The sequence below is a fragment of the Hylobates moloch genome, unplaced genomic scaffold (genome assembly GCF_009828535.3).
Source record: "Hylobates moloch isolate HMO894 unplaced genomic scaffold, HMol_V3 SCAFFOLD_17, whole genome shotgun sequence".
NCBI classification, from domain to species: domain Eukaryota; kingdom Metazoa; phylum Chordata; class Mammalia; order Primates; family Hylobatidae; genus Hylobates; species Hylobates moloch.
Genome location: NW_026652292.1, coordinates 55,714,847 through 55,727,420, shown reverse-complemented (window position 1 = coordinate 55,727,420; position 12,574 = coordinate 55,714,847).

Genomic DNA, 12,574 nt, shown 5'->3' with positions numbered 1-12,574 from the left:
GCAAACTCTTAGAAAGATTACCTGAAAAAAAGGGAGAAGACACAAATAAAATTGCAAATCAAAGAGGGGACATTAAAGCTGATACCACAGAAATACAAAGGATTATAAGAGACTATTATGAACAACTATATACCAACCAATTGGATAATCTAGAAAAAAACTGATAAACTTCTAAAATAAGAACCTCACCAAGACTGAATTATAAAGAAATAGAAAATCTGAACAGATCAATAACAGTAATCAAAAACCTCCCAGCAAATACCAGTCCCAGGATCAAATGGCTTCACTGGTGAATTCTACCAAATATTTAAAGAAGTAGTAGCAATCCTTTTCAAAATCTTCCAAAAGAAAAAAATAAATAAAAACAAGGAAACTCTTCCAAACTCATTTTACAAAACCAGTGTTACCTTAAAGCCAAAAGATAATCATTGTTCTCAATAATGTGGAGAAAAGAGAACCCTTGTTCACTGATGGTGGGAATGTAAATTAGCACAGCCATTATGGTAAACACTATGAAGATTCTGCAGAGTTGAAAATAGAACTACCATATGATCTAGCAATCCCACTGCTAGGTATATATCCAAAGGAAATGAAATTAACATCTCAAAGAGATATCTTTATCCTTATGTTTATTGTAGCATTATTCAAAATAGACAAGATATGAAATCAATCTAAGTATCTATTGTTGGAGGAATGGATAATGAAACTGTGATATACATACATAGATAGATGGATGGATAGCTAGATAGATTAGATAGATTGATAGATGATAGATAGATGAGTAGATAGATACACACAAAATGGAATATTATTCAGCATTAAATAAATTTAAAAATCCTATCATTTGTGACAATGTAGATGAATCTGGAGGACATTATGCTAAGTGAAATGAGTCAGAGAAAAAAATTGAAGGATCTCACTTATTTGAAGAATCCAACAAAGTGAAACTCATAGAAGCAGATGGTAGACTGGTAGTTGTGAGGGGCTGCAGATTGGGGAAAAAAATGGAAGAATACTGGTCAAAGTGTATGAATTTCCAGTTATACAGGATTAATAAGTTCTGGAGATCTAACATACAGCATGGTGACTGTAGTTGATAATACTGTATTGTATACTTGAAATTTGCTATGACAATAGATTTTAAATATTCTCTCCACAAACACATTAAAAAATGGTAACTATGTGAGGTGATGGATATTGTACTTAGCTTGATAATGCTAATCATTTCACAATGTATACATATAATAAAACATAATGTTGTGTACCTTATCTGTAAGCAATTTTTATTGATACATTTGTAAAGCTGGAAAAAATTAAAAATAAAAATTAAATTACAAATTATTTTTATTAAGCAACCTATATATATATTTCCTTTTCAATGTAGTGGTTTAAAAATATATAAGAGAAAGCAGGACATCCTTAAGAAATCATTAATTTTTTTTGTCTAGTAAACTATCTTGAAAACTAGTATTTTGCTATTCCATTAATGGCCTCAGTAATATTGAAAATATCCTTGAAGCAAAGGAAATAGAGTATCTGTCCTTTCATAAATCACAATAGACTCAAAGGCTAAAAACTATATCCTGAGCAATATTATTGAATTTTTTTGTTTTTGGCAAGTTTAATCATATTTAAGGAATGGATTTTTTCAGTAATATCATCTTCTCTTAAACTAAAACTGTCTAAGCATGGAAAATTTCAGGCTAAGTACCATGTTTCTGGCATTAGGAGGCCTCCATTTGGAAAACAATGTCATAGGCTTCATGTAGACAGATGGATAAATGAACAAAAGCAAAATAACATCTTAAGTTTTCTTCTTCTTCTTCTTCTTCCTGCTTAGTCTTCTGCCAAGTGGAGCTATAATTCTGTAGAAAACTGAAAAAAATATATACTCTAGCACAAATTTAACTCTTCCTATGTCAATTTTCTCTCTGAATTTTATCTTCCCTGCCATATCTCCATTTTATAGAATTAATATATTAGCAACTTGCTCAGAGAGAATATTTAAACAAGTTCCCTCAGTATATAAATTATTCCTTGGAAGAAAGTTACATCTATATTTAACTACTTAATTGTCTGTTGTTGTGGGCTGAATTGGGTCTTCCTGAATTCATATATTAAAGTCCTAACCTCCAGTATCTTAGAATCTGGAGACAGATATATTAAAGAGGTAACTGAGTTAAAATGTGGTCATTAGAGCAGATCTTAATCAAATATGAGTGTTGTCCTTCTTACACAATAAATGAAAAATAAAACGAGGGAAATATTATCATTAGAATTTCTTACTAGTACATTCACTATACAAAAGCCAGGAAAAATGGACTAGAAGGGGATAATACCAAAATCTGAATGTATAACAAAGACAATATTCTTAATAAAAAGTTAGTTATAAAGGGAAGAATATTATTATTATGTCTAGGGAACAATCAAGATACTTGACTTCCTAGACTGAAAACCACATGTTGGATACCATTAGAACCTTTTGATTAGATAGTTAGAGTTTAGATTATGGAGGCAGAAGTAGAAGGATATAGAAATGATAGAGGAGAAAACATGAAGGCTTCAGTGAAGAGAAATAGCATGATCAAAGTAGTGCCTAGAAAAAATTCACCAATGCAGGCTATGCATTTCCTCTGTATTTTAGTTTTATGCTTGTAAATCAAGGATAATGAAATATGATTTACGGGGAAATTGGGAGGATTAATTATACAAACTAATGTTTGTAAAAAGCTTTAAGAAATGCTCAATTTAATGCCTTCTTGAATCAAAGCTCAGAGCATTTGCATTCATTCTCTGATACATTTCTATTCACATTTTCTCAATTTACTTTAGATCGAGCTCTAATGAAAGTGGTTTCTGAGAACATTTTCTGAAAGTGAAGCACCTGAGGAGAGCAACCAGCAGAGCCAGACCATCTCAGAGGTATAAGAAAAGACAAATTCCAATGATGCAAGGTCACTAGTTTTGTTTCTTTTCTTTTTCTTTTTCTTTTTCTTTTTTTTTTTTTTTTCACAGAGTTTCCCTCTTGTTGCCCAGGCTGGAGTGCAGTGGCGCGATCTCTGCTCACCACAACCTCTGCCTCCCAGGTTCAAGTGATTCTCCTGCCTCAGCCTCCTAAGTAGCTGGGATTACAGGCGTGTGCCACCACACCCAGCTAATTTAGTATTTTTATTAGAGACTGGGCTTCTCCATGTTGGTCCGGCTGGTCTCGAACTCCCAACCTCGGTGATCCACCCGCCTTCGCCTCCTCAAGTGCTGGGATTACAGGTGTCAGCCACCACGCCTGGCCACTAGGAAGAGTTTCTAAGAGAAATAGAGATCCCCCAACTATTTTTCTCACCAGGTGTTCAGCCGCTCATGTTTTCATTCTCAGATTCCAGAGTAATAGTTCAAGTCACCCCATATGAAAATTAACAGTCATAGGGTTAATCCAAAACTGATTAAGAGATTAAAACTATTAAATTTTTTCTATAAATTTGATTATAATTAAAATTACACATTATTTTGGAATAACCAAAAAAGGTTTAAAAGGCAAGTTAGAAATGTGAGATTAAGCTGTCTACATATACAAGCTATCCACATGTAAAATTCTTCTTATACAAAATATATTAGACCCTAGAAAATTACTACTTACTTTTCCATAGATTTTTGTTTCACTGTCATGGATCATATTTGCCTAAAAAATGTCCTCACAGAGTACACAAACCTTTAATACCTGCTATGATACGGTTTAAAATAATTATTCATTTATGGCACTTGTTGCAATTGGTAGTGAAGACTTTATTCTTTGAGGGAAAAATCAAAATAGGTTTGGGTACTACTGTCCTGGACTGTTGCAGTGCGGAAGGGAAATTGGGTTCAACTTCAAATACAGCAAGTAAAAGTGGGGATTTATAGCCAAGAAACATGGTGGAGGTCAATGGGTGAGAAACTACTAAGAACAAACATGAAGCGTAAAGGGGAATTCTGGCTAAACTGACCAACGATGATTCTTGCTAAAGGCAGGCAAGGATGATCAGGCATCACCGGAGGATGGTGGAGTATGAGGAGCCTTATCAGATAATGAGGATAATGTGATATCAAGGATGGCCAAACTGACTTAGCAGGATTCTTACTAATAGTGGACAACACAGAAATGAACACAAAAGTCTAAAAGTCAGGACCAACCTGAAAAAGGTTTTAGGGGAAATTGGCTAGAGTTTGGTCAAAGAATCCTTGCTACCATTTAGTCACAGTTATAATACTACTACCAGTAATACAATGCTTTTATTCAACAAATAAGTATTTGTTTATATATTTGAGATATAGTATTTTCCAGGTACTCCTCTGAGTATCTCTGATTGACAATGAGTAAGTGGGACTAAAATGGAGGTTTTTTTCAAGATTTTGTTTATACATATCTATTTTTTAATAAGTGGATATTACATATATGACAAAAGGTATTAAATACTATTATCCTTGTTCGTAAGCTATTTTTCTCAGCAATATTGCCTTCTATTCTCATCTTGGGCTCTTCCAATTAAACCATATATTCAGTCTCTTAACAATGCTTGCCTTTTCATCATTAGCAAGTATTAGAAATTTACCCTTTGTATTCTATCCCTACCCTCACTATTGTAATCAAGCCTCTAAATTATATGGTCTGAAACTGTATTAAATGGCTCTCTGATAGAGCTTCCAAATCTACTTTTTCTTCTTTTCTCCCTCATCTTATTCAGTCTGTGTCGCTGTGCTGTTTGCTAAATATAAAGAACAATGGCATGGGTGTCTGGAGATTTGGTTCCAAGTTTCATTTCTATCATTATTTCATCACCTTGTTAGTGTCACTTAAAGCACTAGATCTTATTGCATTAACTTGAATGGATGGAGATAGTACCAGGATATTGCTGTCTTCTCTACTTTCGGTAAACATTTTTGATGCTGATACTTTTAACTATCTAGTTGACTATTTCCTCATTCTCTGCTACCTAATATTTTAGTTTTTCATCTCTATCATCCCAATTTTATGTGTTTTGCTTTAAATAGGTTAACACACTACAAAAGCTTCTTCTTCAGTCTTTCTTCTATTTCCCTAATTAAACCTATTTTTAACCTTAAGATCCAATATAATTATTTTCTTTCTTATAGTCTTCTACAACTATTCAGACCACTCCCCTTTTCCTCATTTTAGCTGCAATAGCCACTATAATTAGTTCTGAAAACTCCTATAATTTCATCTTTTAGTTGCTTTATGTGAATCATTAATAGAGAATTTGGTTTTAGTTTTTTCTTTCAATAACATGTAGTTCAACATCAGACATACAGTGGAGGCTTATTAATAATTATGGATTATAAGAAAAGATAATTGAAAATTAACAGTTTTGCACGCTTGGTGGAATACTTGGCATAAAAAATTGAGGACTATTTATTTTCTCTTATTGTTCTGAGATGGTAGTTGGAGCTTTGTCTTCTGGGGGATTGGATTTTCTGCCTTTTATTCTGTCTGCCTACCAAATTCAGGTTCACAGAAACTAGGAAATGACATTAGGGATTAATGGATAACTGGCAGTGGGTTTAGGCTCTGGATGAGGTTCAGAGATATCTGCAGAATGTATATCGTTTTTGTTATTGCCAAATAGAGCATATTTAGCTTTACTTCTTTTGTGATAATTAGTGTCCCTTTATAAACTTACTTTATTTTTTTCTTGTAAGAAATGTATGTAGATACCACACAAATCAGCAAAACAAAACGGAAGCAACTTGTGTGAGGTATATGTGTTGAATTTAAACATTAAACCAAAGCAATGAGGCACACCAGAATAAACAAAAAAGATATTTTTCTTCTCCCCCATAGCTCACCATATTATGTCATGTTTCAGTTGCCTATCTCAAAATGTTAGAAAATGTAACTAAAAGTGGCTTAAACAGTAAATGGATTCATAAGCTCAGACCTTCTCACAATCTGAAAGTTTGTCAGTTTAAGTCTATTCATTCAGCAACTTGAAATGGTCAGAAATCAAGGAAGTTCCCACATGCAGATCTGACTCATGACAATTTGGCCTTGGTCATCATGCTTCCCCCTCATTATTATAAGATTGATCATGAACTCCAAATATCATCTACTTGACCCCAATAATGTTAGAAGACACAAGCCAGAATAAGCTGTGTTTGTGTGATCCTTTTTAAGTGCAATAATTTCTTCTTCAAATCTCCCGTTAGAAATCAACCAGTAATCAAAATTGTGTTATATTCTCATTTCAAAACTACTAAGACAAAGAATGGAATCATTTTGCTGTCAATACTTAGCTTGATTCACTACATGAGGCAAAGGAGAGACACAGATTCACAAAAGCACAGGACTATTTGGTACCTCAAAAGCAAGTCAGATTCTCTACCAAGGATGAAGTTGAGAGGGTTTAGAAGTGAAATAATATATTATGTTTAACACGTTCCCAAACTCTTTATCAACAACTTTGAAAGATAGAAGAGGAGAAATATAATTTATATTGGCATAATTGCTTAGTGAAAATAGAATTGGGCTGGATCGTGAAGTAATAGAATTTTGTTTCTGACTCATTTTGTAATTCCTGTCTGTGATATTATTGTATTTCATTTGAAGTCAGTTTCTTCATGTATTAATTAAAGTTTTGCAGAAACGATTTAGTAAACCACAGGTTTCTAGTTAGGGCATTTCTATGGGAATACCTAGGACTCATAGCTTTGGAGGTTTTATATAATACCATATATATATATTTTTATTTTTTTCTTTTCTTTTTTTTTTTTTTGAGACGGAGTCTCGCCCTGTCGCCCAGGCTGGACTGCAGTGGCGTGATCTCGGCTCACTGGAAGCTCTGCCTCCCGGGTTCCTGCCATTCTCCTGCCTCAGCCTCCCGAGTAGCTGGGACTACTGGCGCCCACCACAACACCCGGCTATTTTTTTGTGTGTATTTTCAGTAGAGACAGGGTTTCACCGTGTGAGCCAGGATGGTCTCTATCTCCTGACCTCATGATCCACCTGCCTCGTCCTCCAAAAATGCTGGGGTTACAGGTGTGAGCCACCGTGCCCAGCCCAATCCCATATTTCTCAAAGCTTAGTTTACTGTTTTTATTATTTATTTATTTTGTTATTTTTGTTTGATGTGGTTAATTTGAAAGACCTGTCTTCGAGCTCTGATATTCTTCCTTCTGCCTGGTCTAGTTGTTAAAACTTTAGTCTATATTTCATAATTCCTTCAATGATTTTTTCATTTCCAGAAGTTTTGTTTAATACTTATCTCTTTAGTGAATTTTCATTCATATTCTAGATTGTTTTTCTGATTTGTGTGTGTGTGTTTGTTTTCAACTTTCTCTTGGATCTCACTGAGCATCTTTAACATCAATATTTTAAATTCTTTATCTGATATTTCAAATATTTAATTTTGATTAGCATTTATTGCTGGAGTTAATACCATCCTTTGGGAGTGTAATAACACTTTTTTTTTCATATTACCATAACTGTTTCTCTAGTTCCTTCTCATCTGACTAAACTATCTTTTCTTCTTATTTTTGAATTTACTTTCATGTGGATGAGTTTTTTGTTTTTGTTTTTGTTTTTTTCCTTTGAGGATGTGACTATTGTGTACGTTGTGTATCGTTGTTTGGTTTCAGTCCTGGGTGCTTTCAGTGGCAATGACTCCACATTTGTTCCTTGGTTATAAATGGCCTTTGTGCAGTGGCTTTCTTAAATGCTGATTGTAATAGCGATGTATGGGATGTGTGATCAGGCTCATATATCTTATTTATTAACAACAAAGTAAAGTATTTCATACATTTAAATCTCACAGCTCTCATTTTGGGGCAATTAAAATTTAATAAAACAAATATTGAAGTACATTACAACTCAGGAGAAGATATATTTGAATATCTTATTTATATTTTGGAAGGATAATACATGCTCCTGTATTATATTGTTTAAAATTTTGATTCTTGGTTTATATGATTATGAATTAGTGTTTACCCTTTTTCTTATATAAAAAAAGAATGAAATAGTATAATGTTTGAGGTGTGATATTCAAGATGAATACTACTCCTTGGTTCATTTTATTAGTTAAAAAAATTTTTCAATGATAAATTACAGTTACTTTTTCTTAGAGTATGTTATTCAAATTCACAGAAACTTCTCTGATTTCTACCTTGTTTTTCACTGGTATTTTCATATATGCATTAAATTTTAATTTTCCCTAATTAATCTGTTATTTGAAATTCCTAATCACTTATGTTGCTTATTGCTTCATCCAATTAGTCATCAATCTTCTGATATTTCTTATCAATGTGTTATCTAAAGTGGTGAATTTTTAGGAAAAAATATAGAAAGGTGTGAAAATGAGTTTAAGTTTCTGCCATATAATTTTGTTGATTTATTTATTCTTATAAATGTGTAAATTCTTTGTAAGTGTGTAAACTTTTTTTTACTAATTTAAAAGAAATATGTTCCAATTCCTATTCCTATTTAAATTGTAGAACCATTGATATTCTTTGAAACATTAATTCTGATAACATTGGAATTTTCAAAAAATATTTTTAAACAATTCCTATTCTTATTTAAATTGTAGAATCACTGATATTCTTTAAAACATTAATTCTGATAACATTGGGATTTTCAAAAAAAATTAAACAATTTCTAGTCCTATTTAAATTGTAGAACCATTGATATTCTTTAAAATATTAATTCTGGTAACATTGGAATTTTCAAATTTTTTAAAAATTTACTAACATAACATAAAATGAGAGCAATAAAACACACAATTATGTGCAAAAGGCTTAAAATTATTATGTACGGAGCTTATAAAAGAAAAATTGATGTCACATGTGAAAGTAAATAGCAGAATTAACAAGTTTCATCACAAATATAAAAAAGAATCTCCATATTAGAATCTCACGGTCTCCTAGTGAAAACATGCCACTAGTTCTGTCTCTGCTGAGAGACTGCTTGTAATGGGATGCTCATTGCCTCTCCTTCCCACTTTTCTGTGACCACATTTGAAGAAAATTTTTCATGGAGCAGGGCTGTCAAAAGTCGAGAAGCTGACTTTTACCTCTCAGCATCAGTTATTAATTAGCAAATGTACCTGACAACATCCCTTCACTGGATAAAGCTTTTAAGTGACATTTTTCTGCCAGCCACTTCTTATTGTCTGTTTCTTATAGTTGCCCATTCTCATCACTCCTCATTTATTTCTCTTGAAACAGTGATTTAAATCCTGTAAAAGAAACTTTGAGTTGTAAAATGCCTCTTTCACTTCAGCTGATTATTTTCCGAAATGGATCCCAGACCATATTAGGCTAGGTTAACTACGCTATCATACATACCAGGATGACAACCATACACATAGTTTGATATGATTGTGCACAAATATCAACTGTTATAGAAAAGCCTTATTGAAAACATTTTCTAACCAACTGCCAGAAAGATTTTACAAGGATAATCTTGTAAAAATCTTTAGTGAGATCCTTTGTTATTTTTAAACTCTCCAAATTAATCTAACAAAGTTACTTTTCCCTTGCTTTTATCTATCTCAACTTCCAATTATTTGTGACAAATCCTGAAGGTATTTGACTTACTCTAACTTTTAACAGATCATTTTATCTTTTTAAATACATGGACTACAAAGAAAATATTCAGGAGAAAGTACGTTTGCTAATGAATTCATTTAGCTAATTTCCCAGCATCAATATTTCCAGGAATTATTGGGTTTTCTTCTCATAATGTGGTTCGGTCATTGCACATCTAAATTGTCTGAAAATGTAATTCTATCTGATGAATGGTAATGCTAAAATTAAAAAATATGTATTTTTGCATGGAATTATGATCTTGAAATATTTTTAGTGAATATCAAGTGTCTGTCTGGTTTACTGAACATAAATGTGTAGGAGTTTGTTGAAGATGACCCTGAAATACGATAACTGAAAACAACTGTTAAAAGGATGTGTTGTGGATATGGTGAGAGGAATAGAAGAGGAAAGGGAAGAACTAGATGGATTCAGTCACAAGGCGCAATTAACACATCTCTAGTTGTCTTGTGGAAATGTGACTTACTGTGGAGGAGAGGTGATAACCTGAATAATTGTCTTACTTTACGTTACTTGCTTTAATGACCACGCTGTATATAACCTGCTAATTCCCACGCCTAAACAAAGGTCGTGATGAGGCAAAGGTTTCTATAACACACTTCTAACTAGAAAACATAACTGAAAACAGAACTGTTAGTAAGAGAGCAAAATATCAGACAAATGCTTTATTTTAAATACCTTCGATCTCTTCTCTAATATTTCTACGACTTATATTTATCCAAGGAAAGTGAGAACAAAGAAATCTATATTTTCAATATGATTACATCTTAATTGTTGGCTAAAAAAATACTATTACTATGATACGGATGAAAGGAAAACATTTTCTGAAGAAAACAATTAAAATTAGTTTTGTATAAAGGAATCTAAATATATATTTGATTTAAAATTATATTTATTTAATAATCCAATAGAAAATATTTTCTTAGATCAATAGTTACAAAAAGTGGATTTTATCTAAGGTTATTCTGAACACACCAGAAATATAAACAAACTAGAAGTCATTTTGAATTATGTTTTGATTGGACTAGATGTAGTGATAAAAGTTAAAATATGAGCTTTCCATTTATTTTTAACTGAGATGTTAAATATGCTCTATTTCTTACATTCCAAATAAAATTTGTCAGTTGGGTTGAATACTTTATTTGAAAGACTATAATCATAAAAATAATTAGACATATTGGTAGAAGCTTAAATAATATTATAATTATAGATTATATTGCCACATCTATCCAGTGCAATCCTGTTTCATAGTAAATCATGCATTTAATAGGTTTTATTTATAATTAAAAGTTTTACATTTGAAATTTAATATTCATAATTATTTGTATTTTTACTTTATTTGCAATACCCTACATAAGTTTTTTACGGACTGAACTGTATTCTCCCCAAATGTATATGTTGAAACCCTAAACGCCAGTGTGACTGTTTTAGGGCCTTTATACATGTTAAATAGGTCAGAAGGGTTGGGCCCTAATCCAATATGAATGGTGTGCTTATAAGAAGAGGAAGAGATAAATACAGGGATGGGCATACACAGAGGAAAGGCCGGGTGAGGACACAGTGAGAAGGCAGCTATATGCAAGCTGAGGAGAAAGGCCTCACAATAAATCAAATCTGCCAACGTCTTGATCTTGAACTTACAGTCTCCAGAATTGTGAGAAAATACATTTATGTAGTTAAAGCCACTCAATCTTTGGTATTTTCTTATGGCATCCGTAGCAAACTAATAAAAAATCCTAAAACCTAGTTGGCAACTTTCCTTTTTTAGGACAAGGAAAATGCTACATATAGAAATCTATGATTTATTACTTTTGCTTAAAAATTCAAAATACATATATACCTGAAACCAAAAAGGTATTGAGTTTTAATCTCAGACAAATAGCTGCCTAAGACAGGACAGCCAGATGTTTTAGTTTCTTGTCTAAAAATAAAGCACAATAAGATATAGGAAATCTTGGGCAACCATAGATTTCTACACACTGTCAGGGTTTGAAACTAGAATGCAAGAAAACCTAAAATCATGTGCAGTTTGATGTATGTACACTCCTATTAGGAAAATGGCTGGTTGTATATAAAGAGTATATCTGATCTTTGAAAATGTATGCAGCTAAGCAGGCTATTAGTAGTTTAGATAAACAATTCAGAACAGGATTTTAGAACTACATGTGCACTGGAGGAATTTCAAGAAGCTGTGCTGGATATAGTCCATTGAGCTGATCCACTTCCACCACCTCCTCAAGGCACTTTTCTGTATGGCGAGGGCAGAAAATTAAAGACTTCATTTCATAGATTCCCTTGCAGTACTGGATGTGAAGGAGGTTCTATCAATTAGATAGGTTCATACGAGAGTTTTGAAGGGAAAATTTGGGAGGCAGCCCTTTTTAAATTTTACAGACTTTTTGGCTGATGGCAAGCAAGTTATGAAAATGCGATTATTGTGTGTGTGGGTATGTTGGAAAGTTCAGTTTCCAGCTTCACTGGTATTTGTGTATAGTTCTGGGGCATCAGCTACCTTCTGATTCATTAAGAACAGTATGCCAAACTCAGAGGTCCAGTGGTAGCCCCCAGAGGATTTTCCACTCCCTTATTGGGTCAGAGGCTGTAGCTCCTTTGGCTGGTCAATTTGATATATGGTATTCTAAAGTGTAGTTCAAAGCCTACTTTTCCAATAATGCTTTGTTTTGAATCTCCTACTGCTCATAGTATTTAGTGTAATATCTGACTGTAAGAAAAACCAAGAAGGAAATTTCAATTTTCTGTATAAAATGAAGTCTATTGGCTTGTGGAAAAGCAACATATTATACATATTCTGACTTTTATTTAATATAAAATGCATACAAGTATAACCCAATATATCTCCAAATGTATACATGAGTAGATAAATATAACTTTTCCACAGACATGAATATGATCCTAATTTCACATGTAGAGTTTCTTTTTTCCTTAATCTACAGATACGTTCTTATTCTACCCCTCATATGTGACA